This window comes from Balaenoptera borealis (assembly GCF_965194805.1).
Source record: "Balaenoptera borealis genome assembly, chromosome: 5".
Taxonomy (NCBI): domain Eukaryota; kingdom Metazoa; phylum Chordata; class Mammalia; order Artiodactyla; family Balaenopteridae; genus Balaenoptera; species Balaenoptera borealis.
The window spans coordinates 6,719,936-6,744,355 of NC_138862.1; the positions used below are offsets into that span (position 1 = coordinate 6,719,936).

At 49.0% G+C, this 24,420-nt stretch overlaps 2 long non-coding RNA genes across 2 annotated transcripts in view; one reads left to right on the forward strand and one right to left on the reverse strand.

Annotated features, from left to right (window-relative positions):
• LOC309629638 overlaps positions 1-10,810 on the forward strand; it is a 31,549-nt gene extending 20,739 nt beyond the window's left edge. Inside the window, exon 3 of the long non-coding RNA XR_014245160.1 lies at positions 8,094-10,810. This is a non-coding gene — a long non-coding RNA (uncharacterized lncRNA). The remainder of the gene's footprint in view (positions 1-8,093) is intronic.
• The window catches only part of LOC309629643, a 545,666-nt gene that overhangs the window by 514,448 nt on the left and 6,798 nt on the right, over positions 1-24,420 (reverse strand). The gene's annotated exons all lie outside the window — the stretch shown is intronic.

The following is a 24,420-nucleotide window of genomic DNA, read 5'->3' on the forward strand; positions in this document are numbered from 1 at the left end:
GCTGTTGGATTCTGTTTGCTAGTATTTTGTTGAGGATTTTTGCATCTATGTTCATCAGTGATATTGGCCTGTAGTTTTCTTTTTTTGTGACATCTTTGTCTGGTTTTGGTATCAGGGTGATGGTGGCCTCATAGAATGAGTCTGGGAGTGTTCCTCCCTCTGCTATATTTTGGAAGAGTTTGAGAAGATATTTTGGAAGAGTTTGAGAAGGTGTTAGCTCTTCTCTAAATATTTGATAGAATTCACCTGTGAAGCCATCTGGTCTTGGGCTTTTGTTTGTGGAAGATTTTTAATCACAGGTTCAATTTCAGTGCTTGTAATTGTTCTGTTTATATTTTCTATTTCTTCCTGGTTCAGCCTTGGAAAGTTGTGCTTTTCTAAGAATTTGTCCATTTCTTCCAAGTTGTCCATTTTATTGTTATAGAGTTGCCTGTAGTAATCTCTCATGATCCTTTGTATTTCTGCAGTGTCAGTTACTTCTCCTTTTTCATTTCTAATTCTGTTGATATGAGTCTTCTCCCTTTTTTTCTTGATGAGTCTGGCTAATGGTTTATCAGTTTTGTTTATCTTCTCAAAGAACCAGCTTTTAGTTTTATTGATTTTTGCTATCGTTTCCTTCTTTTATTTTTCATTTATTTCTGATCTGATCTTTATGATCTCTTTCCTCTGCTAACTTAGGGGTTTTTTTGTTCTTCATTCTCTAATTGCTTTAGGTGTAAGATTAGGTTGTTTACTTGAGATTTTTCTTGTTTCTTGAGGTAGGATTGTATTGCTATAAATTTCCCTCTTAGAACTGCTTTTGCTGCATCCCATATGTTTTGGGTTGTCGTGTTTTCATTGTCATTTGTTTCTAGGTATTTTTTGATTTCCTCTTTGATTTCTTCAGTGATCTCTTGGTTATTTAGCAGTGTATTGTTTAGCCTCCATGTGTTTGTATTTTTTACAGTTTTTTTTCCTGTAATTGATATCTAGTCTCACAGTGTTGTGGTCGGAAAAGATACTTGATACGATTTCAATTTTCTTAAATTTACCAAGGCTTGATTTGTGACCCAAGATATGATCTATCCTGGAGAATATTCCATGAGCACTTGAGAAGAAAGTGTATTCTGTTTTGTCCTATAAATATCTATTAAGTCCATCTTCTTTAATGTGTCATTTAAAGTTTGTGTTTCCTTATTTATTTTTATTTTGGATGATCTGTCCATTGGTGAAAGTGAGGTGTTAAAGTCCCTTACTATGATTGTGTTACTGTCGATTTCCCCCCTTTTATGGCTGTTAGCATTTGCCTTAGGTATTGAGGTGCTCCTATGTTGGGTGCATAAATATTTACAATTGTTATATCTTCTTCTTGGATTGATCCCTTGATCATTATGTAGAGTCCTTCTTTGTCTCTTGTAATAGTCTTTATTTTAAAGTCCATTTTTTCTGATATGAGAATTGCTACTCCAGCTTTCTTTTGATTTCCCTTTGCATGGAATATCTTTTTCCATCCCCTCACTTTCAGTCTGCATGTGTCCCTAGGTCTGAAGTGGGTCTCTTGTAGACAGCATATATATGGGTCTTGTTTTTGTATGCATTCAGCCAGTCTATGTCTGTTGGATGGAGCATTTAATCCATTTACATTTTATGTAATTATCGATATGTATGTTCCTATTACCATTTTCTTAATTGTTTTGGGTTTGTTATTGTAGGTCTTTCCCTTCTCTTGTGTTTCCTGCCTAGAGAAGTTCCTTTAGCACTTGTTGTAAAGCTGGTTTGGTGGTGCTGAATTCTCTTAGCTTTTGCTTGTCTGTAAAGGTTTTAACTTCTCCATCGAATCTGAATGAGATCCTTGCTGGGTAGAGTAATCTTGGTTGTAGGTTTTTCCCTTTCATCACTTTAAATATGTCCTGCCACTCCCTTCTGGCTTGCAGAGTTTCTGCTGAAAGATCAGCGGTTAACCTTATGGGGCATTCCCTTGTATGTTATTTGTTGTTTTTCCCTTGCTGCTTTTAATATTTTTTCTTTGTATTTAATTTTTGATAGTTTGATTAATATGTGTCTTGGCATGTTTCTCCTTTGACTCTCTGCACTTCCTGGACTTGATTGACTATTTCCTTTCCCATATTAGGGAAGTTTTCAACTATAATCTCTTCAAATATTTTCTCAGTCCCTTTCTTTTTCTCTTCTTCTTCTGGGATCCCTATAATTTGAATGTTGGTGTGCCTAACATTGTCCCAGAGGTCTCTGAGTCTGTCCTCAATTCTTTTCATTTTTTTTCTTTATTCTGCTCTGCAGGAGTTATTTCCACTATTTTATCTTCCAGGTCACTTATCCGTCCTTCTGCCTCAGTTATTCTGCTATTGATTCCTTCTAGATAATTTTAAATTTCATTTATTGTGTTATTCATCATTGTTTGTTTGCTCTTTAGTTCCTCTAGTTCCTTGTTAAATGTTTCTTGTATTTTCTCCATTCTATTTCCAAGATTTTGGATCATCTTTACTATCATTACTCTGAATTCCTTTTCAGGTAGACTGCCTATTTCCTCTTCATTTGTTTGGTCTGCTGGGTTTTTACCTTGTTCCTTCATCTGCTGCGCATTTCTCTGTCTTCTAATTTTCCTTAATTTACTGTGTTTGGGGTCTCCTTTTTGCAGGCTGCAGGTTCGTAGTTCCTGTTGTTCTTGGTGTCTGCCCCCAGAGGGTAAGGTTGGTTCAGTGGGTTGTGTAGGTTTCCTGGTGGAGGGGACTGGTGCCTGTATTCTTGTGGATGAGGCTGGATCTTGTCTTTCTGGTGGGCAGGACCATTTCTGGTGGTGTGTTTTGGGGTGTCTGTGAACTTATTATTTTAGGCAGCCTCTCTGCTAATGGGTGGGGTTGTTTTCCTGCCTTGCTAGTTGTTTGGCATAGGGTGTCCAGCACTGTAGCTTGCTGGTCATTGAGTGCAGCTGAGTCTTGGTGTTGAAACGGAGATCTCTGGGAGAGCTCTCGCTGATTGATATTACGTGGGGCTGGAAGGTCTCTGGTGGTTCAGTGTCCTGAACTCGGCTCTCCCACCTCAGAGGTTCAGGCCTGACACCTGGCCAGAGCACCAAGACCCTGTCAACCACACAGCTCAGAAGAAAAGGGAGAAAAAAAAGAAAGAAAAATAAATAAATAAAATAAATAAAGTTATTAAAATAAAAAGTAAAAAATTATTAAAATAAAAAAGTAATAAAAAGAAAGAAGAGAGCAACCAAACCAATAAATAAATCCACCAATGATAACAAGCACTAAAAACTAAACTAATATAAACATAAAAATCAGAAACTAGTCAGTCGCATACAGCAAACCCCAAGTCTACTGTTGCTACCAAAGTCCACCTCCTCAATTTGGGATGATTCGTTGTCTATTCAGGTATTCCAGAGATGCAGGTACATCACGTTGATTGTGGAGATTTAATCCGCTGCTCCTGAGGCTGCTGGGAGAGATTTCCCTTCTCTTCTTTGTTCGCACAGCTCCTGGAGTTCAGCTTTGGATTTAGCCCCACTTCTGCGTGTAGGTTGCCCTCTGGCATGTCTTCTTTGCCCAGACAAGAGGGGATTAAAGGAGCAGCTGATTAGGGGGCTCTGGCTCACTCAGGTTGGGGGGAGGGAAGGGTATGGAATGCGGGGCGAGCCTGTGGTGGCAGAGGCCATTGTGACGTTGCAACAGCCTGAGGCGCGCCGTGTGTTACCCAGGGGAAGTTGTCCCTGCATCACGGGACCCTGGCAGTGGCGGGCTGCACAGGATCCCGAGAGGGGAGGTGTGGAGAGTGACCTGTGCTCGCACACAGGCTTCTTGGTGGTGGCAGCAGCAGCCTTAGCGTTTCATGCCTGTCTCTGGGGTCCGCACTGATGGCCGCGGCTCGTGCCTGTCTCTGGAGCTCGTTTAGGCGGTGCTCTGAACCCCCTCTCCTCACGTACCCCGAAACAATGGTCTCTTGCCTCTTAGGCAGATCTAGACTTTTTCCCGGACTCCCTCCTGGCTAGCTGTGGCTCACCAGCCCCCTTCAGGCTGTGTTCACACACCCAACCCCAGTCCTCTCCCTCAGACCACTTACTATTAACGTGATTTTATTTCATATTCTGTAAAGTGGGTCCAAAATTCCTCCTAGAGTTGTTAAAAAGAATTAAATGAGATCTTACACATAGACCTCTTAGAACTTTGCCTGACCTTGTAATTGCTGCTTACGTGTTAGCTGTTATTATTATTCCCACTTATAAAATTTTTGGTAAATCATTTCTTCTTTCTGAACCTCAGTTTTCCCATCTGAAGTAGTAGTAAAATCTGTCCTCCTGGGCTGTGGGGATTTGATGAGGTGCTGTGTGTGCAGGATTGGTGTGGGGTAAGCACTCAACCCTGGCAGCAGTTGCCCTACCACTTGGGGGCAGGAGCCCTGCCCTGATTCCCCTTCCCTCGAGAGTTCTGGCAGGAGCTGGCCAAAGATTTAGCAAATAAAATCACAGGACTCCCAGTTAAACTTGAATTGCAGATCAAAAACAAGTAGCTTCTTATTATGTCTCAGATAGTGCATGGGACATACTTACGCTAAAGAATTGTTCATTGTTGATGCACAATTCAAATTGAATGGGAAATCCTGCCTTTTATATGGCAATCATGCATGAGAAACTAGTGTGAGGCTCGGAAGGTAATTATGGTCAGAGGCAGCAAGGGCCAGAGCAGAGGTGCCCGTGGGTTCCAGCTTGTTCTCTGCTCTTCTCTGCATCTCTGTGTCCCCACTGCTGGCCCTGCTGACAGCTTCCTGCCTCCCGGCCACGAGCTAGCCCTTGCCCGTCCTGCCTCAGCATCTGGATGTGCTTGGCTTGTCCTTACCCACGCATTAGGCTTCCCAGCTTTTCCAATGTCGCATAAGGCGAATTCTCACCATAACCCATGGCGCTCCTGTTGGTTCTGAGCCCCGCCAGCTCCCCACAACCCACACCGGTCCCGACTGCGGCAGCCTGTGGCATCTGAGTGGTCTTTAAACCTCTTGTCTGTTCTCCCACCTTCAGGATCCCTTTCCTGGGGTGTAAAAACAAACTCCATCGCAGATTTGGTTTAGGAGGAGCTCTGACAACCCCCTTCCCTCCTCTCAGTGTGACGAGCAGCCCTATCAGAGACCTGGGGACGCTTATGACACGTCCTCCTTTCAACAGCATCTCGGAGATTTGCGCAAAACTCGAGTGGAAGAGCATCTCCAATTTCTCATGGTTCTGGACATAGTGCAGTCTGGGGCGGTTCTGGAAGCAGGCTGGCTCCAGCCAGTTCCCTGCAGCCTGGAGACGCGGTGTGGGTGGAATTCCCCTCGCTGCCCCACCCCAAGGCTTCGTTCACCATAATCATTGCCCAGTGTGACCTCTCCACCCCTCCCTTTCCCAGGCTGCTCCTCTTGGGGTCTTTCAGTCTCAGGAAATGGAAATTCCATCATTCCGGTTCCTCGGACCCAAACTTTTGAGTCCTTCTAGACTCTCTCTCTCTCACATCTGATCCACCAGCAAATCCCTTAAGGATTGTGCAGAACCTGGCCGCATCTCATCCCTCCCGCCACGTCCGCCCTAGTCCAAGAGGCCACCATCCCTCCTCGCTGATCTCCCAGCCCCCGCCTTGCTGCCCCCCCAACTGCCCCCCCCACCCCCAGACAGCAGCACAGTGAGCCTTTAAAGACATCACTCTGCTCAAAACCCTCTAGCGTCTTCCCTTCTCACGCAGAATAAAATCTCCCAGCCCAGACCTCTGCTTTCAAGACCCTAGGTGGTCTGGCCCCCACGACTCCCTGACCTCTTCCCCCTCGCCCCCCGGCACTCTCCCTGTTTCAGACACACTGGCCCCCTTGTTGCGCCTTGAATACACACACAGCCGTCCCAGCCCTTCTCATCCCAGCTTCGCACTTGCAGGCTGGTCCTCCCGGATGAAACCTTCTCCCCCACGGCCCCCCAGTTCTCCATGTCTTCGCCCAAATGTCCCCTCACCCAAGAGGGCTCCGCTCACGTGGCCTTACTTTTCCCTCCTGGCGCTGGACTCCGTGTGGACCACCGCCCCGCCCTCATCACAGACGGATGCTTTCACGTAGGCAGATGCGGAAGGAATGCGTCACACACCGGTGGAGAGGTGGCGGGCTGGCCAGCCCCATGGGCTCCAGCACTGCCAGGGAAACACACTGCACGTTCTCGGGTGGCCGGAGGGAATCACTGAGAGCGAACCAAGTTTCTGGGCGTTTCTGCCCGCCCTCCTCATGTCTGCTGGCGAGCTCACCTTGATTCTGTACTCTTTACATCTGTTAATTCCTCGTCTTCCTTCTCTTTATTGCCGCAAGTATCTGTCGGCCACACAACACTCTCAGGTATTTAAAAGGACAGCCTTGCCCCCCAGTAACAGGAATGATGAAAGGTTTTGCTCAGTGGCCTTGGCTGTCAAGGCGGTTCCGTATCCTTAGGTCACTTCGGCCCATGTGCCCTACAGCCATTCTCAGAGGTCGAAGGGACACATATTCTGTCCATTCTGCAGTTAGAAACCCGAGGTGTGCAAAGTTAAACGCTTTCCCCTAATCTCACAGCAGCTGCGTGGTAGAGGTGATGCGAATCAATTGTTTCTTCCTTGTTTCTAATTTTAAAAATATATTAAATAAAGAGAAGTTTAAGATAAAATGCTAAGAGGAAAACTGTCCATAACCCCTCACCTCCAATACAGCTCTTTTTGTTTCCCCACCAGGCCTTGCTCGTGTGACAGGCATCTCTCATAACTGTACTAACAAGCATGACTCGGCCTTGTTAGAAACAACTTGTCAGGTGGCCACATAGCCTCGCAATAATCATTTTTAACGACTGCAAAATAGTCCAACAAATAAAAATTCCAAATGATCTGCCTTCAGCTTATTTCTCTCTCTCTCTATTTTTTTTAAATTATTTATTTACTTATTTATTTTTAGCTGTGTTGGGTCTTCGTTTCTGTGCGAGGGCTTTCTCTAGTTGTGGCGAGCGGGGGCCACTCTTCATCGCGGTGCGCGGGCCTCTCACCATCGTGGCCTCTCTTGTTGCGGAGCACAGGCTCCAGACACGCAGGCTCAGTAGCTGTGGCTCACGGGCCCAGTTGCTCCACGGCATGTGGGATCCTCCCAGACCAGGGCTCGAACCCGTGTCCCCTGCATTGACAGGCAGACTCTCAACTACTGCGCCACCAGGGAAGCCCTATTTCTCTATATTTTTAAACTACCACACTGCAGTGGAAATGTTTGAGTTATATTGTTGTCTTTCTTTTGAGCCTAGGTGTTCTGGGCTGATGTGTCCCTCCAAATATATGTTGAAGTGCTAACCCTCAGTACCTCTGAATGTGACTTTCTTTGGAAATAGGGTCATTGCAGATGTCATCAAGGTAAGATGAGGTCCTTAGGGTGGGTGTTAGTCCAATGACTGCTGTCTTTAGAAGAAGAGAAAACGCCACAGAAGCAGAGACTGGAGTGAGGCGTCTACGAGCCAAGGACTGCCAGCCCCCTCCAGAAGCCGGGAGAGGCACTGAAGGATTCCCCCGCAGAGCCTTCAGAGAGAACGTGACCCTGCCAGCACCTTGAGTCAGACTCCGGCCTCCAGACGTCGAGAGAAGACATTTCTGTGGTTGTTAAGCCTCCCAGCTTGTGGCGCTTTGTTACTGTCGCCCCAGGGAACCAACACAGACTCTAATTCTGATATTCTGTCACATACACCTGCATCCCATGACTATGCCTTGCTGGCCGGGGGTGACTGTTGGCACCGGGCGAGCTGGTACAGGTCCAGCCACCCTGGGAAGAGGCCATCTTTGTGGTCTAGCCTCCAGCGGGCTACACGGGGCAGAGGCCTCGGCCTTCCTCCAGCCTGGCCGGCAGGGTCCTCTGTAAAAGGATGGACTCGAAGCTTTCGCCTGTCAAGCTCAGCCGGGGTGACCTTGGCGGCCAGCCTCACGTCCCTTCTCTGCACTTGGCTGTGTGTCCTCAGCACTCGGGCCTGGAGCTGAGCCCCTGTGTTGAGACACAGGTATGCAGCTCGGCCAGGCCCTAAGTGACCCCCAGCGGGGCCTGGGACGCTGCCTGCGCCTCCTTAACTCTGGATGTCATTTGTGTTCCAGACGGTGCGGCTGCAGGAGCGCAGCCAAGGTGCAGTTCAAGCCCGGATCCGAGGGGCGCCCTGCTGTGGGCTTGCCTCTGACCCCAGCGACTGCATCATCGCTTCAGCACACCTACCCACGCCAGCCCTGAGTTAACCGCGCATCTCCCCTGCTGGCTCACGGCATTGCCACGTTCACAGGTGCTCTCTGGTGGCACAGAAAGACGATGCCCCCCTCCCTTTGGGTCAGTTTCTCTCCCTGGACTCAGAGCTAAGCTGGAGGTATTAGCTGGGCCTTCAGAGACATGAAATCCTCTACCAGCTCTGGTCCCTGCAGAGGTAGGAACGGGAGACTGGAGGTGCAGGCCCTGTGGGAACGGGGCGAGCCTCTTCCTAGAAAAGACGCTTCCCGGCCCTTGGCGCAGGGCTTTGCTCTTCTTTCAGCCTCCTTGAAAATGGCCCGTAGGGGCTTTTTTTTCTTACATGCATGACAGATGGGGAGGTAGGGTGTGGGCTCGGGGGGGCGTCTAGTCTCAGCCTCTCCCCGGCTTGGTGACCCAGCCTCAGTGGAGCTCTGACAGCGCCCAGCCCCCTCCTCGGACGGGGGATGTTGGGTTGGTAGTGGTGGGTGAGTGTGTGAGTTCTGGGAAACAGCTCCTGAGAGCTTGCAGGTCCCATGATCAGCTCTTTGATTTTACGGTTGGAACGGATTTCCGAGTGAGTGTCTGGTCAGTGCCTTTACAAATGAATGGAAGTGGAGGTGGAGAGGTATGTCACGTGACACAGGCTCCTGGGTTCCCTGCCCCGTGCTTTGTCCCTGTTCCACATTTGGGACGGAAAAACACCTGGCTGTGGGATTAGTGACAATCGATGTTATTATTGGCATCACCCGCAGGGACTAAATGAGCCTGTCCAGCGAGGATGACGGCTGGACACTGCCTTTGCCCGGGGCCCGTTCATGCGGACGGTGACAGCCTGTGGGCCACCCTCTGAGGCGGGGCGGGGACTCTCCCTGAGCCACTGCTTCCAGAAGCCTGAGCTAACCCAGAAACGCCATGCGCAGCTTGGAGACGGGGTTCGGGTGGCCCCCAGGGGAAGGCCCTTGTGGGCAGGTGCTGGGAGAGAGTGGCTGCCGAGGAGGAACCGCCGAGAAGTGAGCCTGCCCCCTGGGGAAGGGGCTGAGCCCAGAGGCTGGGCCACCCGCCTGGGGCGGGGAGGGCTGGACACCACCCTCCAGCTCTCATCTTCCCTCAAAATGTAAAGGCTCTCACCACCTGGGCTGCGACCCTCTGGGCGTGAAGATTGTGTTTGCTCGTTTGGAGCTTCCCACAAAGGACAGGGAAGAGATGCTGATATATGACTTGGAAGGTAGAAGGGAGACCCAGGTCTTTCAGGGGCAGCTTAGAGCCAGAGCCCACTGGACCCTGAGCGTGGCTTTCCTCTTGCTCTCTTCCCTTCCCTCCCCTTTTCTCCTCCAAGGATCCCCTCCCCCCAGCCATCTGCGAGAGGGGCTGTCCCCTCCCCACTCCGCTCCTTGCTGCCCCTCGCAGCAGTTTGTGTTCAGGGCTTCCTTCCGGGACGCAGGGCCCTGAACACCCACCTGCTGAGCGGGATGAACTTGAACCCTGTGGGGTCAGGCAAGCTCTAGGGGTCCCCCCCCATAGAGCCCCCTTCCAGCAGCTCCTTCTGGCCCACCCTGCCTTCCTCCACGCCCAAGGTCCATGGCAGGTCTTGGGAGAACTCTCCTACTACTAAAAACTGTGTTTAACGCAGAGCTTCACGAAGACAGGACTTTAGTACAAGGTTCCTTGAAAATGGTTACAGCCCTGCAGAAACAGGGACACAGAGCAGGCAGACACAGCAGAGATTTCTGTATCTACCAGGGCACATCCACTTGCCTGGACACAGCTCTACAGAGTCCCAAGCCACAGACAAGTCGGGCTGCAGCTTTGCCCCCTGCGCACCGCACCCGTGTTTCCAGCCCAGCGTAGCCAGAATTCCCACGGTGGCCGCAGAGAGAGCCCGCCTGTGCCCGGTGACGTGCAGCCTGGCAGCGGGCCTGAGCGCCTGGGGGCGGATCCCAAAGTGATAACGGAGCACCTGCTCTCCTCCTGGGGTGTGGCGGGGGGATTTTGTTGGTGGGCACGAGCCCTTCCACCCTGCCTCTGCCAGGGGCATCAGGTTTGCCTCTTTTGCTGTTTTGTTTAGGGCGAGGATGTTAAGGGCGGAGGGTGATATTTACAAGGTGGTGGGAACATTTCACCCTTCAGCTGAAGGGCAGGAAGAGGCAGCAGCTGCCCTACAGCAGGAAGTGACACCTCCGGGCTGGCAGGGGAGGGTTTCGCCAGGCGGTTGCTATGTCTTTGATGTCGCCTGCCCTTTTCTCTCTCCCCGACCGCTGGACAGCTGAGTGGGCTTAGGGGGAGGCAGGGGCAGGCTTCCGTTTCCAGGAAAGCAGCCTCTGTAAAGGTCACTCCAGACAAGCTGAGCAGGGACCTGGGACTCCTGAGTCCCTCCCTGCCTGATCCGAGACCTGAGTTTGGCCCTTGGCCTCATCTCCATCCTCTGTGGCCACTTCCAGCCTCTCTAGGTGAATTCTAGCCACGTGGCAACTTCAGCAAGAGGCCCACCCTGGGGTCATGCTTATTAATTTACCGCAGGGGAAAGGAGCTGGGCATCTGTGTTACTGTGTGGAGAGGGTTGAAAAAGAAATGCCCTAAGTGCATTTAAAAATGCCCTAAGTGCCTTTAAAAAACTTAATTTTTAATGTGATTTATAGGTTCTTATTCTATATTCACCTATCAAATGGATTATTTCCTACCCCCAAGGATAAGCAGAAGAAGAAACGTATTAGAATATATATTTTGAAGTATATATAACTTTTACGTAAATATTTGTTTGGCCAAGACCTACTATTATGTGGTGGTAATTTATTATAATTCTCCTATGAAACTATTTTTATCTCTATATTTGCTTTTTACAGCTGCTTAAAATGAGTTTATGAACATGGTAGCAAGAGTATTCACCACTAGTGCTAGTACAGTAGCCAGTAGTCACATGTAGCTATTTAGCATGTGAAGTGTTGTTAATCTGAATTGAAATGTGCTGTAAGTGGAAAACACTCACTAGATTTTAAAGTCTTATTATGAAAAAAAATCTCATTAATAATTTTTTATTGATTACGAGTTGAAAATAATATTTGAATGTATTGGGTTAAATAAAATATACTATTAACATTTAAAAAAACTTATTTTTTAAAAATTAAAAATGTCTTAAAAATAACATTTATCTTTTTTTTCTTATTATAAAAGATGAAATGTTTACTGTAGAAAATCTAGAAGTGAGAGACAAGTTTCAGGATAAAGCAAAAAATCATTTTGAATTCCACCAGAAACTGATAACCAACCTTTATTAACTTTATGGTTTAGTCTTGATCAACAGACAGACACACAGACACATAAACAGACACCCCTTCACTCATGAAGGAGACCATCCTACAAATACAGCATACATCCTCTTATTTTCATATAAAATTTCATCATCAGCATTTTCCCCCCTGTCTTTGAAAACGTGAATTTTTAACAGCTACCTGCCGTTCCACGGAAAGGCTAAGCCATTTATTTGGAAAATTTAATTTAAATGGATTGAAATGTACAATTTTGTCTTACAAGGCAGAATAAAAAATGTGCCACCCTGCACCTCAGTTTTCCCCATCTCTAAAGTGGGATAACACAGCCTTAGTTCAGGTGGCTGGTGTGGCCTTTAATTAACATTTAGGAAAGGCCTTGCAATTCATGAGTAAAAGATTGCTGCTTAAGATTTTGTGTCATTGTCCGTAATTATTGCAATTTTCTCATTATGGGCAATTAGCACATCACAGGACAACAGAGAGGAATTTATTTGGGAGTGGATCTGCGTCTTGGTCTTGCTTGAGCTGGCAGTGGAGGTTCAAAGGCCCATGATTTTCTTCCGGGCTGGAGAGACAAGGATCAGCCAGGAGGCATCCGTCCTAAATGGGCGGAGGTAACTGCTGGTGCTCCCGTGCTGCCGAGGGCGGCACGGGGTGGTGGGGAGGAATGCCACACACACACGCTCACACACACACGCACACACACTCACACTAATACACACACTCACGCACACTCACACACATTCATACACACACGCTCACTCTCACACACACTCACACACACTCCCCCTCCCCACGCACACACACACGCACTCACAGACACGCACTCACACACACACTCAGACACACACACTCCCCCCCACACACACTCACACACGCAAACAGCATTGGGGGCAGGGTGCAACTGGGCTTTCCCCCATGCAGGGTGGCCACTCGCCATTCCCCTTTGCTGTCCTGATTTTCATCTCTTAGAACACATAGATAATTCCAGGATTTTCATCAGAAGCCTTTAGAGGCCAAAGGTATATTGGTTCATTTAGACTTTCCACAGATTTTTCTAATGGCCCATGAGCTATGTCACGGCCATGACTTTGGATGCTTCAGAAATTCTCAGACGTGACCAACGAGGCCTCTCGACATCTTCATAAAATGAGAGAAAGAGGTAGAATAGAGCATTTAGCGGCCAGTGAATTGAGCACACATTTGCCACAGTTTGTAGAAATGTTTAAAGTCCCTCTCCAGACGAGGGGGATGATGACCATATTTTCTCACCCTCAAATCAGGACACATGGTCTGACCAAGGCCTGTCTTCCTGATCTGGGAGAACAGGTATGTAAAAGCTAAGGAGATGGAACATTTGCAATGGACACTGACATGGAGAGTCCAGGCCACGTGGTCACCTTGCACTTGGGAGCGATGTCCACAGTCCTCGGAAATTCTTAACACCCTAGCCAGCTTTTCGGAATGTTCAGGATCTTGCAGATTTCCTGATGTCAGTTTCACAGGTACTGGAGACCCTTACGAGCAGTGATGAGTCTTGGACCTGCTTCATTCCTAACAGCAGTCCTGACACTGCTTTCCCCTTGGGTGTGGGGCACTGGGGAAGGGCTGTTTAGACCATTCTTGAGTCAACATCTAGTTCTGGGGGACAGATTTAAACCTGAGATCATTGAGGGGTTCAGATTGTTGGTTGATCCAGATTTGGGCTGGGACCCATGGGCTACAGAAGATAAATACAGATGTATCCCACATAGACAGACTGTCTCTATGGACATCCAATAATGGCTTATTCCAAGCCTAAGCTGACCCCTTAGATTCATTATCAGACTTTGAAAAAGAAGTTGGGATGGTTTCAATCCTTCACAAAGCAAAGGAGGAAGTGGGTGGATGGCAGCCACATCCTTCTTCTCCGATCGAGATCAACTGATAGACCTATTGTTCCCGTAGAACAAGATTAACTGGTCCTGAGCAAACCAAAGTGCTTCTGCTGATCTGGGGCTGCATGATTCTAGCACAGCCCTTCTCAGATTTTGAAATACTGAGTTCTTTTTCACTTCTCACGTCTAGGCTTTGTGATTATAAGCCAGCATGTCTTCATTTTACCAAAATATCTCAGACTGAGATGTTGAATGCCCCATCATTCCTTGATCTCTGGAAACAGTGGGCTAATAGGAAACATAAATCTCGTAAAATTTTTCTCATTTACCAGATCAGATATCCCCAAAGTGGGTGCACGCACTTTTAGGACTCTGTAAAACAATCCGATGGAGGAGTTCAGGAAGAAAATTCCAGAATGTCTATTTCTATGTTTTTCACTTTCACCTTGTTGATTTTTTGAGTGTGTTTTATAACATACACAATGTAGTGTACATGAGCATAATGTTTTTGTTACTGGTAGAAGTGCTGTAGACCGGGGGTCAGCATACATTGGCCCACAGGCCAAAATCAGCCCGCCCTCTGTTTTTGTATGGCCCACAAGCTAACAATGGTTTTTACGTATTTAAATGGTTGGGAAAAAAAATCAAAAGAAGAACAGTTTTTTGTGACACATGGAAATTATGTGAAATTTCAATGTTAGCATTGTCCATAAATAAAGTTCTACTGGAACATATTCATGCCCATTCACTTACATGGGATCGGTGCTGTTTCTGCATACTCTGATGGCAGATCTCAGTAGCTGCAAAAAGACCAAATGGCCCTAAAAGCCAAAAATATTTACTAGCTGGTCCTTAAAGAGAAAGTCTGCCACCCTTGCCCTTGGACCGCTGGCTTCAGGTCCTGACACACTATTTTTTGTACCGACTCACCTTTGTGGAAAGAGTATTTTTTTTTTAATTGAAGTATGGTTGATTTACAACGTTGTGTTAGTTGTAGGTGTACAGCAAAGTGATTCAGTTATACATCTATACATATATATTCTTTTTCAAATTCTTTTCCATTATGGTTCATCACAGGATATTGAATATAGTTCCCTGTGCTATACAGCAGGTCTTTGTGTATATGTGTGTATATGTTAATCCCGAACTCCTAATTTATCTCTTCCCCCCTTTCCCCTTTGGTAACCATAAGTTTGTTTTCTTTGTCTGTGAGTCTGTTTCTGTTTTGTAAATAAGTTCATTGGTATCATTTTTTTAGATTCCACATATAAGTGATATCATATGATACTTGTCTTTCTCTTTCTGGCTGACTTCACTTAGTATGATCATCTCTAGGTCCATCCGTGTTGCTGCACATGGCATTATTTCATTCTTTTTCATGGCTGAGTAATATTCCACTGTATATATGTACCACATCTTCTGGAAGGAGTATTCTTAAGCTGGGTAAGTGTAACTTCCTTAAGAAATTTGCAGCGTGTGTCTTGGAGGACCTCTGCAGAGCATTTTGCAGGTCAGGTGGGAGGTGGTGGAGGAAAAGCAGGGGAAAGCTGAGAAGCTTTCTCAAGAAAGTCCTGAAGTCAGACTTGAAGAAATGAAGAAACTGCACAGAGAGCTGATGATGGGATAGGAACACGTCCAGGACAAGTGATCCTTGTTCCTTCAACCTGTTGTTGTCTTTGGATGTCAGTGCTGGAGTCACCCCCTAGTTAGAGAGACATCACCGCGGTCGTGTTAGCGGTCCCGCTGCCTTCACTATGCTTACCCAGCTCCCGTCCCCTCGTGTGTGTTTATTTCTCCCCATAACCTCCCTGGGAGTGGTGTTTCCATGGGTTAAGCTGTCTCGGGATCAGTTCACTTCCCTTTCGACACATGAAAGAAAAACAGTCAAACCCTCATCCACATGGGAGGACCTTCCAGCAAAGCCAGGTGGATGATCACAGGTATTTTTTACTCTGTGTTTTTTTTTTAAACCAAGAATGGAGGCGAATACTTGGGTCCAGCCGCTGCACCTCAGTGGATCCAAAAATGCAACCTTGCTTGTCAGACTCCTGTTTGATCACTGCTCTGCTACCGTGTATAGGAAGACTTAGGTCAAGGAGCCCTGTTTATGTCAAAGGTTTGCTGAAGCACTACAGGCTCCTGCCAAGGGGTAAAAAGTTCATCTCAGCAGGATTTTTTTGTTTTTTGGTAGATGTCCAAAAAAGCAGCTCTGGAGAGCCCAGGTGAGAGAGGGTATTCTGGTTAGAAAACTGGTTAGTCTCCAGGGGACCTGAGAGGGACCAGAGGCCCTGGGGAAGGAAGTGGCTTATTCCAAATGTTGGAAGGCAACAAGAGATGTAACTGGATTCTGAGTCTGTGTCATTCACCGAGAGACAGTCCAGTAGGATAGTAAGAGGAAAACCTCTGGGTGCTGATGAGAAAAAAATGGTTCCCATCAGGCAACCCTAACTCAGGGAAGATGGATGGTTTCATCGCAGGAGGAAGATGTGATCCGTGACATTCACTGGACTCAGCTCACACACCTCACACAGCTCTGAATAAACATCGCTTACTAATACTATGGGGTGACTTAAGCAGAAGGGCGTATGAATCAGACTTTCCAGGAAAGCAAAAACCACCCCAGTGGGCAGAGTGCCCACTTCTCCTTTGCTTGCACGGTGGTGACCGCGAACGAGATTTCTGTGGGGACGGGTGGTGCCTGTGGACGAGAAGCCAGGAAATGCAAATCTCTGGTTGTTAGTGATCATGTTGGAAGTTTTGTTTTCATGGAAAGCATGGCGTGGTGACCCATGGGGTGACGCGAGGGCCAGGTACCCCCGCCCCTTGAAGCCGGTCTCCCGGGTTGCTTGGTGACAATGTGTCAGCGGATGCAGGAATTGGAGCCCCAGCCCCTGCTGTGGAGACAGGGCCCACTTGCAAGGTCAGAGGAAATGGACTGACATTTCGCCTTTCATTAAAAGTATTTTAAAAGTGTGAAACAACGGCCACATTAAAGAAATAAATGGAAAAACTCCCAATCCACCCCTGTAAGATGATGACTATTTTCATTTAAAAGTATTAACTTCTTTGAATTTTAAAACACTCTCAGGAATGGGGCACACACATTTTTTTGCACAGGGAACCCTCGCAAAGAGTGAAATCATGGTTCTTTCTGCAACTGGTGGCACGAAAGCCCTTTCTTCTTCCTCGAGTCCGCCTGCCGTGTGTCTCTGTGGACAAGGTTGGGGCAGAAGGTTGTACTGGGCTCCCGTGTCCGTATACAGGGCCAGGGCAGGTGACAGTGGAGGGGCTGTCAGGGCCCCAAAGCAACACACCCAGTGCTTTCCTATGATGGGTTAACCTGCAGTCACGATGCTGCCCAGCTCACCTGCCCACAGCTGCTTCCAAAGGACCATCTAACTGTCTCCTGATGGCTGTGCCCTGGAAGCGCCCTCCATCCCCACCTGCCCACGTGCAGGGCCCTAGTCTCCTGCAGACAGGCTTTAGGCTAAAGGGAATGAGCTAGAAGTGGAGGTGCCACTAGGAAGAATGCTGATGCGTGTGCGCGTGTGGGGGTGTGTGTGCACCTGAGAGCATGTATGGGAAAATGAATGTGAGCTTGTGAGAGTGTGCGTATATGAGTGTGTGAGTGTGAGCATGTGTGCGTGTGTGTGTGTGTGCGTGCGTGCGCGCAGCGTGGCTGCAGCAGGCTTGTCTCATAAACCCAGCCCCGAAGGCAACTCCCAGAACAGCTGTTTCCAGAACGTTCCGGGGAGCATCACTGCGGAAGCTCAGGGCTTCTCTGGCTGAGCCTGCAGTGAACACCCGATCGTGCAGGTCAACCAATCCTGCTGCTGGATTTGTTCTAAGCCGTGTACCACGCTGCCTTACAGGCACATCTTGCAAAGGGAATGGTTTGCTTGGCCTGAAACCGAGTCTGGGGAGGTGGGGAGGGACAGGTACCTAGAGAGGAGGGTTTCCACGTGGCCCACAGCGAGCCCCTCCACGCCTCTACCCAGGGACGTCCAGGGAGTCTGTCCGTAGAGTCGTTCCTGGGAAGAGCCCCTGGAACAGTGATGAGATCATCTTGCGTTCTCCCGGGAGAGAATCCCCTGTCAGGGGAGGCGGGGTCCCCTCGTCTGGCTGAGATGACGAGCGGGGGCAGGCGGGCTCCCAGCAGCAATGGGCTGTTTGTGCACCTGCAGCGGCAAAGCTCAGGGCGCAGGAAGCATTCATTCATCCATGCTTTCATTCAGGAAACTAGCGGAGGAGATTTTAAAAAGAGCATTAGAAACATCTAAAATGAATACACCTTTGCCATCACGCGGAACTATATTGTGGGGTGAGCGAGCAGCTGAACGAGGGGCCGCTGTAGGTGGAGTGGCAGGGCCCCCAGGGGAGGTGGGTTCCTCAGGACTCAGTCCTGAACGTGCCTCTGGCTCCGGCCCCTTTTGCCTTTGGCAAGTTCGTGATCGCCTGGGGCCCCAGGTGCCTGTGCTGCCCCAGCTTTAGCCCAGCTGCTTCTTCCCATCTGAGCTCTACATCCACGTGGGTGACTTACATCTCCACATGGGGGTGTCCCAGGCCCCCAGACTCAGCGGGTCCAGACCACACGCACGGCCTCCCTCCCCTCCCCTGCCCTCGCTCCTCCCCTGGGGATGCGGCCCCTGTTTCTTGGAGTCATAACTCCCTACGGTAGCTAATGTCTGTGCGACTGGGTTACAGGGTGCTTTGGATTCTGGTTAGACCTTGTTCTGGGCGTGTCTGTGAGGGTGTTTCTGGATGGGCTGAGCATTTAATCGGTAGATTGAGTAAAGCAGGTTGCCCTCCCCAGGGTGGGTGTGCCTCAGCCCATCCTTTGAGGGTCCAAATAGAACAAAAGATGGAGGAAGGGAGCATTTGCTCTCTCTGCTGGACCGTTCGAGCTGGGACATCGATCTTCTTCAGACTCTGACTGAAGCTGCACTGCCAGCTCCCCTGGGTCTCCAGCTTGCTGACTGCAGGTCCAGGGACTTCTCAGCCTCTGTAACTACTGGAGCCAAATCCTTATAAATATATTCTAAGTCCGGTTTCTTGAGAGATGCTGGCTAATACCCACTGCCTTCCTCTCCCACGACCTGAGTCCTGTGCCTCTGGCTCAGCCTCCAGTGTCTCCCGCAGGACCAAGCCTTCATCATCTCTCACCTGGATGGCCCAGATGACCAACGCGTGGCCATCCAGGTGAGAGATGGGAGCTCATTAGGCATCCTGATCGGAACGTTTGCTTCTCATTCCAACAGGGTGGCCCCTATCTCCCCTGTAGGTGACATCCCCTGCCCCGTTCCCCCCAGGGCCCTGGCCCACCAGTCATCTTGTAGCACAGGGCGTTCTCTTCCTTTGTTGCACTCACATTAATTGTGGTTAAATAGCCACGTGGGTAACTGTTGAGTTTCTCCCAGACACTGGGCTCCATGAGAGTACAGCGCCTCTGTCCTGTGAACGCCACTGCCCCCAGCCCTCTCCAGGGTGGGCTCCATAAGGGTCAGGGCATGACTGATGGAGTCTCCAGGGGCACGAGGGGGAAGGGAATTCCTGGAACAGGCAGAGTGTGAACGCAGCACGTTTGGGAAACCGTGCGAGCTGGACACGGCAGGCGTGTGGAGGCAGGGGCTGGCGATGGATGGCGGGGGGACCATGGCCTGGAGGGCTCAGCGCATTGCTTCCCGGGGCCTGGACGCACCCGGGAGCGAGGTGGGTAAGGATGCAAAGCGGGGGAGTGACTGGCTGGGGGGCGTCGCGTGGGAGGCCGGGCGGCAGGGCAGGTGGGCGCTGATGCCACGTGAGCCTGAGCCTGGGGAGGGGGCCTGGCTTTAGCGGCCGATTCAGGGTCAGGTTCTGTGAGCTGGTGCAGGAGGAGGACCGGTGTCAGGAATAATGGGCCTGGAGTAGCTTGGGGTGGCTTTCCATCCTAGCCAGGCCTCCTTAGGACGCTTGAGGGTGAACCTCCAGTCTGAATATTCAAAACGAATATTTCTATTTGGCGGGGTGTGTGGGGTTGGCCCCTCAGTTCCTTTTCCCCATCTTGGAAGTTGGCGATCGGCTCTTTTATTTATACAATTCACGTGCTTCCAGAGCAACGAGAACTACTCTACCTCCCCAGCACGTTACCATTTGTGCAAATCAGTCGTCTGTGGGCATTTGAGGTGATTCCACTTCCTTTCTCCGCCTCCCACCCCAAAACACTGCGGAAGCTCCAAAGAGCAAATCTGTGTTCCTCAGTGGGAGAGGGGGCTTGACAGGACGGGGTAGAACCCACGGTTGGCGCCTTGCACCCAAGTGTAGGACACCCGCCAGCTCTGCCTGCGTCCCCAGGGGAGGCTTCTGGCTCCAGGGGCTGCATTTTCCATCAACCCATCTTGGCTGGCCGGGTGGGGAGCGAGCAAGGCCTGGGGGTGCTGGAGGATGTCGCGGGGAGCTGTGTCCTGAGAGGCCAAGCTTGCCCAGGCGAATGGCTGCCCCGAACAAAAGTGCTTTCTGATCTTCAGATGCGAACAAGCAGATGCACGGCGGGTTGGGGGGATGGGGTTAAAACAAAAGCCAAGAAGTCCCTTCCCCTGGAGAGCCTGTCCCCACCCCTCTCAGGCCTCAACCTCCCAACACACCTACTGCCCAGACCAGGGTCTCCCAGCTCTTTGGAAAGTGAGGGTCCTTGTGATTCAGCACATCTTGAAGACCCATAGGATCTTGGCATTTGTTGATTGAGAAAAGGTGTCGAGTGTCAAAAAGGTGTTGTAAATTCCTAACTCTTTCAAGGAAGGTGGGTTTCGTCAATCCCAACAATCCTAATCCTTACATGTTATCAAAAAACAGTTCATTGTACTTGTTGAGTTTTCAGACAGTGCTTGATTGACCTCTGTACCCATAGCCCCCTTGTCATAATTCTGTGCTTTCTAAGCCCAGGCCTGTGGCTCACTCAGCGGGTGTGTTACATAAGCTACTGAGTGAGCTCACCATGTTCCTGAATTTGTTGTTGGGTGAATATATGTCCTGTCTTCCTGGGGGGCTTTGTAAGCCTTCTTGGGGGGCAGGAATAATGTCAGGCGGCAGGTGCCTTGTGTAGCAAAGGTGCAAAACGCAGGCATGTTGTTAAGATGACATGGTAGCAGGACCAGGAGGGCCAGATGCTGAGACCAAGTGTTTGGGGAAAAACAAATCTCTGATGAAAACCTACATTGTGATAGAACACTACTCAGCCATAAGAAAGAATGAAATAATGCCATTTGTAGCAACATGGATGGACCTAGAGATGATCATACTAAGTGAAGTAAGTCAGAAAGAGAAAGACATATACCATATGATATCACTTATATGTGGACTCTAAAATACGACACAAATGAATCTATCTATGAAATGGAAACAGACTCATGGACATAGAGATCAGACTTGTGGTTGCTAAGGGGCAGGGGGAGGGAGAGGGATGGACTGGGAATTTGGGGTTGGTAGATGCAAACTATTATATATAGAATGGATAAACAACAAGGTGCTACTGTATAGCACAGAGAACCATACTCAATATCCTGTGATAAACGCTAATGGAAAAGAATATAAAAAAGAGAATGTAAATATGTGTATAACTGAGTCACTTTGCTGTACAGCAGAAATTGGAACAGCATTGTAAATCAACTATTAAAAAAAACCCTACATTGTGGTCACGCAAGAAGAAACAGTCATTCAGGATGCAGAGGTGGACACAAATAAGGGCATCTAGAGGTACATTTTTAAAGAAAAAATGGGCACGGCCAGGAAACTGGTCAGAGCTCGAAATTCCGTCCTGCAGCCCAGGGATAAAGGAGAGAGCCAATTGTGTTAGAACCTTCCAGAATAAAAAAAAAGGGAAACTCACCCTTCGTAGAGCAGAAGACTTGCAGAGACTGCGGTGGGGTATGGGAGTGGGGTGGGGGCAGTAGTTCTGAAAACAAAAGTGACAGAGTGACAGGGAAGAAAAAAGAGAAAAAGGAGGGTTACATTGGGACAGCTCCGCATCCAGGTGGGACGGAAACGGAAGCAGGCTACAGGGTGTCGGGAAGAGTCATGACCTCCTCAGAAAAGGCTGAATTATGACAACTAGACCTACTGCTGATAAAACGTTCTTCTCCAAAGAAGATAGCTATTTGGCCCATTATCCATTGGCATTCAGAAATTCTCTCGTTCACGTTAGGTCGGGCCTCTAGTTCTCACGTTTTGGGAACCATGGAAGCTTTGGAAGTGCCCACGGACCCCTGGCCTCAGAGCCCTCCCCTCCCGTGCTGTCCAGGGCCAATTGCCTTTCTGAGTGCAAAGTGCGCTATGGTTCAGGAGGAGGATGCCAGCCAATAAGTCGCAGGCATCAGGGTTTGTCCTGGCTCTACTTGGGGACCCTGGGTGTTGCCCTCCCCCCTGGGCCTTCAGGGTTGGACTTGATTGCCTCTGAAGTCCCTTGCAGGATAGGTGTCTCTTCTATTCTAGAAACCACCTCCGAATGATTCTTTCCTGTAGAGTTGATGACTTGTGAGAGTGGGGATCAGACAATATGGATGCCATCTCTAACTTTGTCCCGATCAGCTGTGTGACTTTGGGCAAGTTGCTTAACCTCTCTGGGCCCTAGTTTTTCTCATATGTGAAATGCAGTTAATAAGTTTGTTTTTTTTTTAATCTCAAAGTTTGTTGGGAGGATTAAGTGCTCAGTGAATGATGTGAGCTCTCCAGCACAGAGCAGCATCAGGAGCTGTGTGTAATATGATTGGTCAAAAGGGACCCGTTCCAAAGTGACATAGGCAGCAGGTGAAAATATGTGCAGAAATTGCCCTTGGTTCAATCAAATGCTGCAAGATCTGCTCGAATTCCAGTTTCAAGCATAATAGTTTGAATATTCATCATTTTCTCAGGCTTTCCTTAGGGGCAGAATCTCCCGGAGGGCTTGTTAAAACCCAGATTTCAGTTTCTGGTTCAGAAAACTCACCTCTGAGGTGAGGTCCGAGAGTTTGCGTTTCTAACAAGCTCCCCGGGGATGCTGATGCTTCTGGATGGGAAAACACACCTTGAGAACCACTGGATTATGGATTGTATCCTGACACTTATTTTTTATCCCTCCAAATCTGAGTAATGCTCAGATCCCACTTAAAGGAGGAAAAATCAAGGATTCTCTCATTTGTAAAACACTGAGTTAGTCTTATTCTATGAATCTATCCTTCAACTGTGAATTTGTGAAAGTAGAATCATTTTTTACATTTATATTATCACTGAAATGAAAACATAAAATTGAAACATTTTTCTGGAAAAGATGCAGCCCACTGAATACAACCTTAGAAACATTACTCCACAACAGAAACATTGCTAATTCTTCACATACCCTTAAGAGTAGTGAGGAAGGAGGGGTAGGGAGGGGGCAAGGAGGGGCTGATTTGAACCTTGAGCCCCTCTCCTCGGCTGAGTGGCTTTGGGCTGTGTCCGGGGACCTAGGTCCTTGGATGTGAAGCGCTGTGTGGGGTGTGTGTCCACGTGAGGCTCTGGATCTTGCTGGCTGCTGGTGGGCAATACAGAACCTTCCGTGGGCCTGGTCAGGCTGGCAGGGTTCTCAGCTGAGGAAGGAGCGGGTGGGAAGCTGGGTGGGATAGGGCGGGAGGTGCCAGTGCTCTGGGGTGAGCTTTCCCATTGTTCTGTGCTGCTGGCGAGCTCCTCCGTTTAGTTTAGGTTAAAATGAGACATACATTTCAAGCTCAAAGTCAAGAGTTCCCCAGGGACAGCTGGCTATGCCGTGGAGACTTGCACTGCTTGGATTAATTCTGTATTCTTTTTTTTTTGCATCAGGTGTCACTCACTGAAGGTTAGAGTGATTCCCTGGATACGTCATACTTTAAACACTTCTTTTGATCTAAACCTTGAATCTCTTGACCACATAACAAGCGGTGTTTCTTCCAAGTGATCGGCCGCCCATAATGTTCTGTAAGTCAAACTGGATGAGCCAACATCCCACCCTCCTCCACCCCCCCGAATCCATATCCTTTGGAAACTTTGGAGTGCTGTGTCATGTCTGAATACATGGAAAAAAAATGGAAAGTCATCCATATTCTACTACCCCAAGAGTTCTTTAGCTGTGGAAGGAGATGGCGTGTTACACAAATGGAAGGTTCTGGGCTATTTGTATCTATGGATACAAACGTTTGCACTAGAAGGACCGAGAGGTGGCAGGAAGTGGGGTGCTGGGACCCCAGCCCCCTTCTCTGGCCTTCCTGATGATGGAGTGACTCGTCTCTGCCAGGAGCTGGAATGCTGATTTGATGCTCCTCTGGGTGGTCTTCTCCAGCTCCATTTTTCAGAGGAGGTGTAGTGGGGTGAGGCTGGGGCACCGATAAGCTGGTGTGTCCACCCCCCAAATTCACGTTCACCCCCCAAATTCACGTCCACCCAGAACCTCAGATTGTGGCCTTATTTGGAAATAGGGTCTTTGCAGGTATAATTAGTGAAGCGGGGATGAGGTCATGCTGGATTGGGGTGCACTCTAAATCCAGTGACCGGTATCCTTATGAGAAGAGGAGGGGACACAGAGACCCACAGGGATGAAGGCGCGCGAGGATGGAGACAAGGGTCGGGGCGATGCGGCCACAAGCCGGGAGCCACCGAGGAGTGCCGACAGCCACCAGAGGCTGGAGGGGCTGGAGGGGCTGGAGGAGGCAGGAAGCGTCCTCCCCTGGAGCCTTCAGAGGGCTGAGGCCTCTGACACCATGATGTCAGGACTTCTGGCTCTAGAGCTGTTCAAAGTCCCTTTGCTGTGCGGCCCTAGGATATGAATACAGCAGGGAAGCCTTTTTTCCAGGGACTCGGGTGTCCAAACACATAAAAATAAACACATTCCTGTGACGGTCGGGAAGAGGCCCGGGGCTCCCCTTCCCTCCCTCCTCACTGGTTTTCTCCGGGCTAAGCCTTCGCGGGTGCAGGCGGGCAGGCAGGCGGGAGGCCTGGCTGGGCCACGTCACAAGCTGTGTGTAAATCTTGGTGTGGGGCTGGTTCTTTTCCTTTGTGCCCGGAAGTGGTAGCTGCTTGTGTTTAAGAGATAAGGGGCAGGGAGG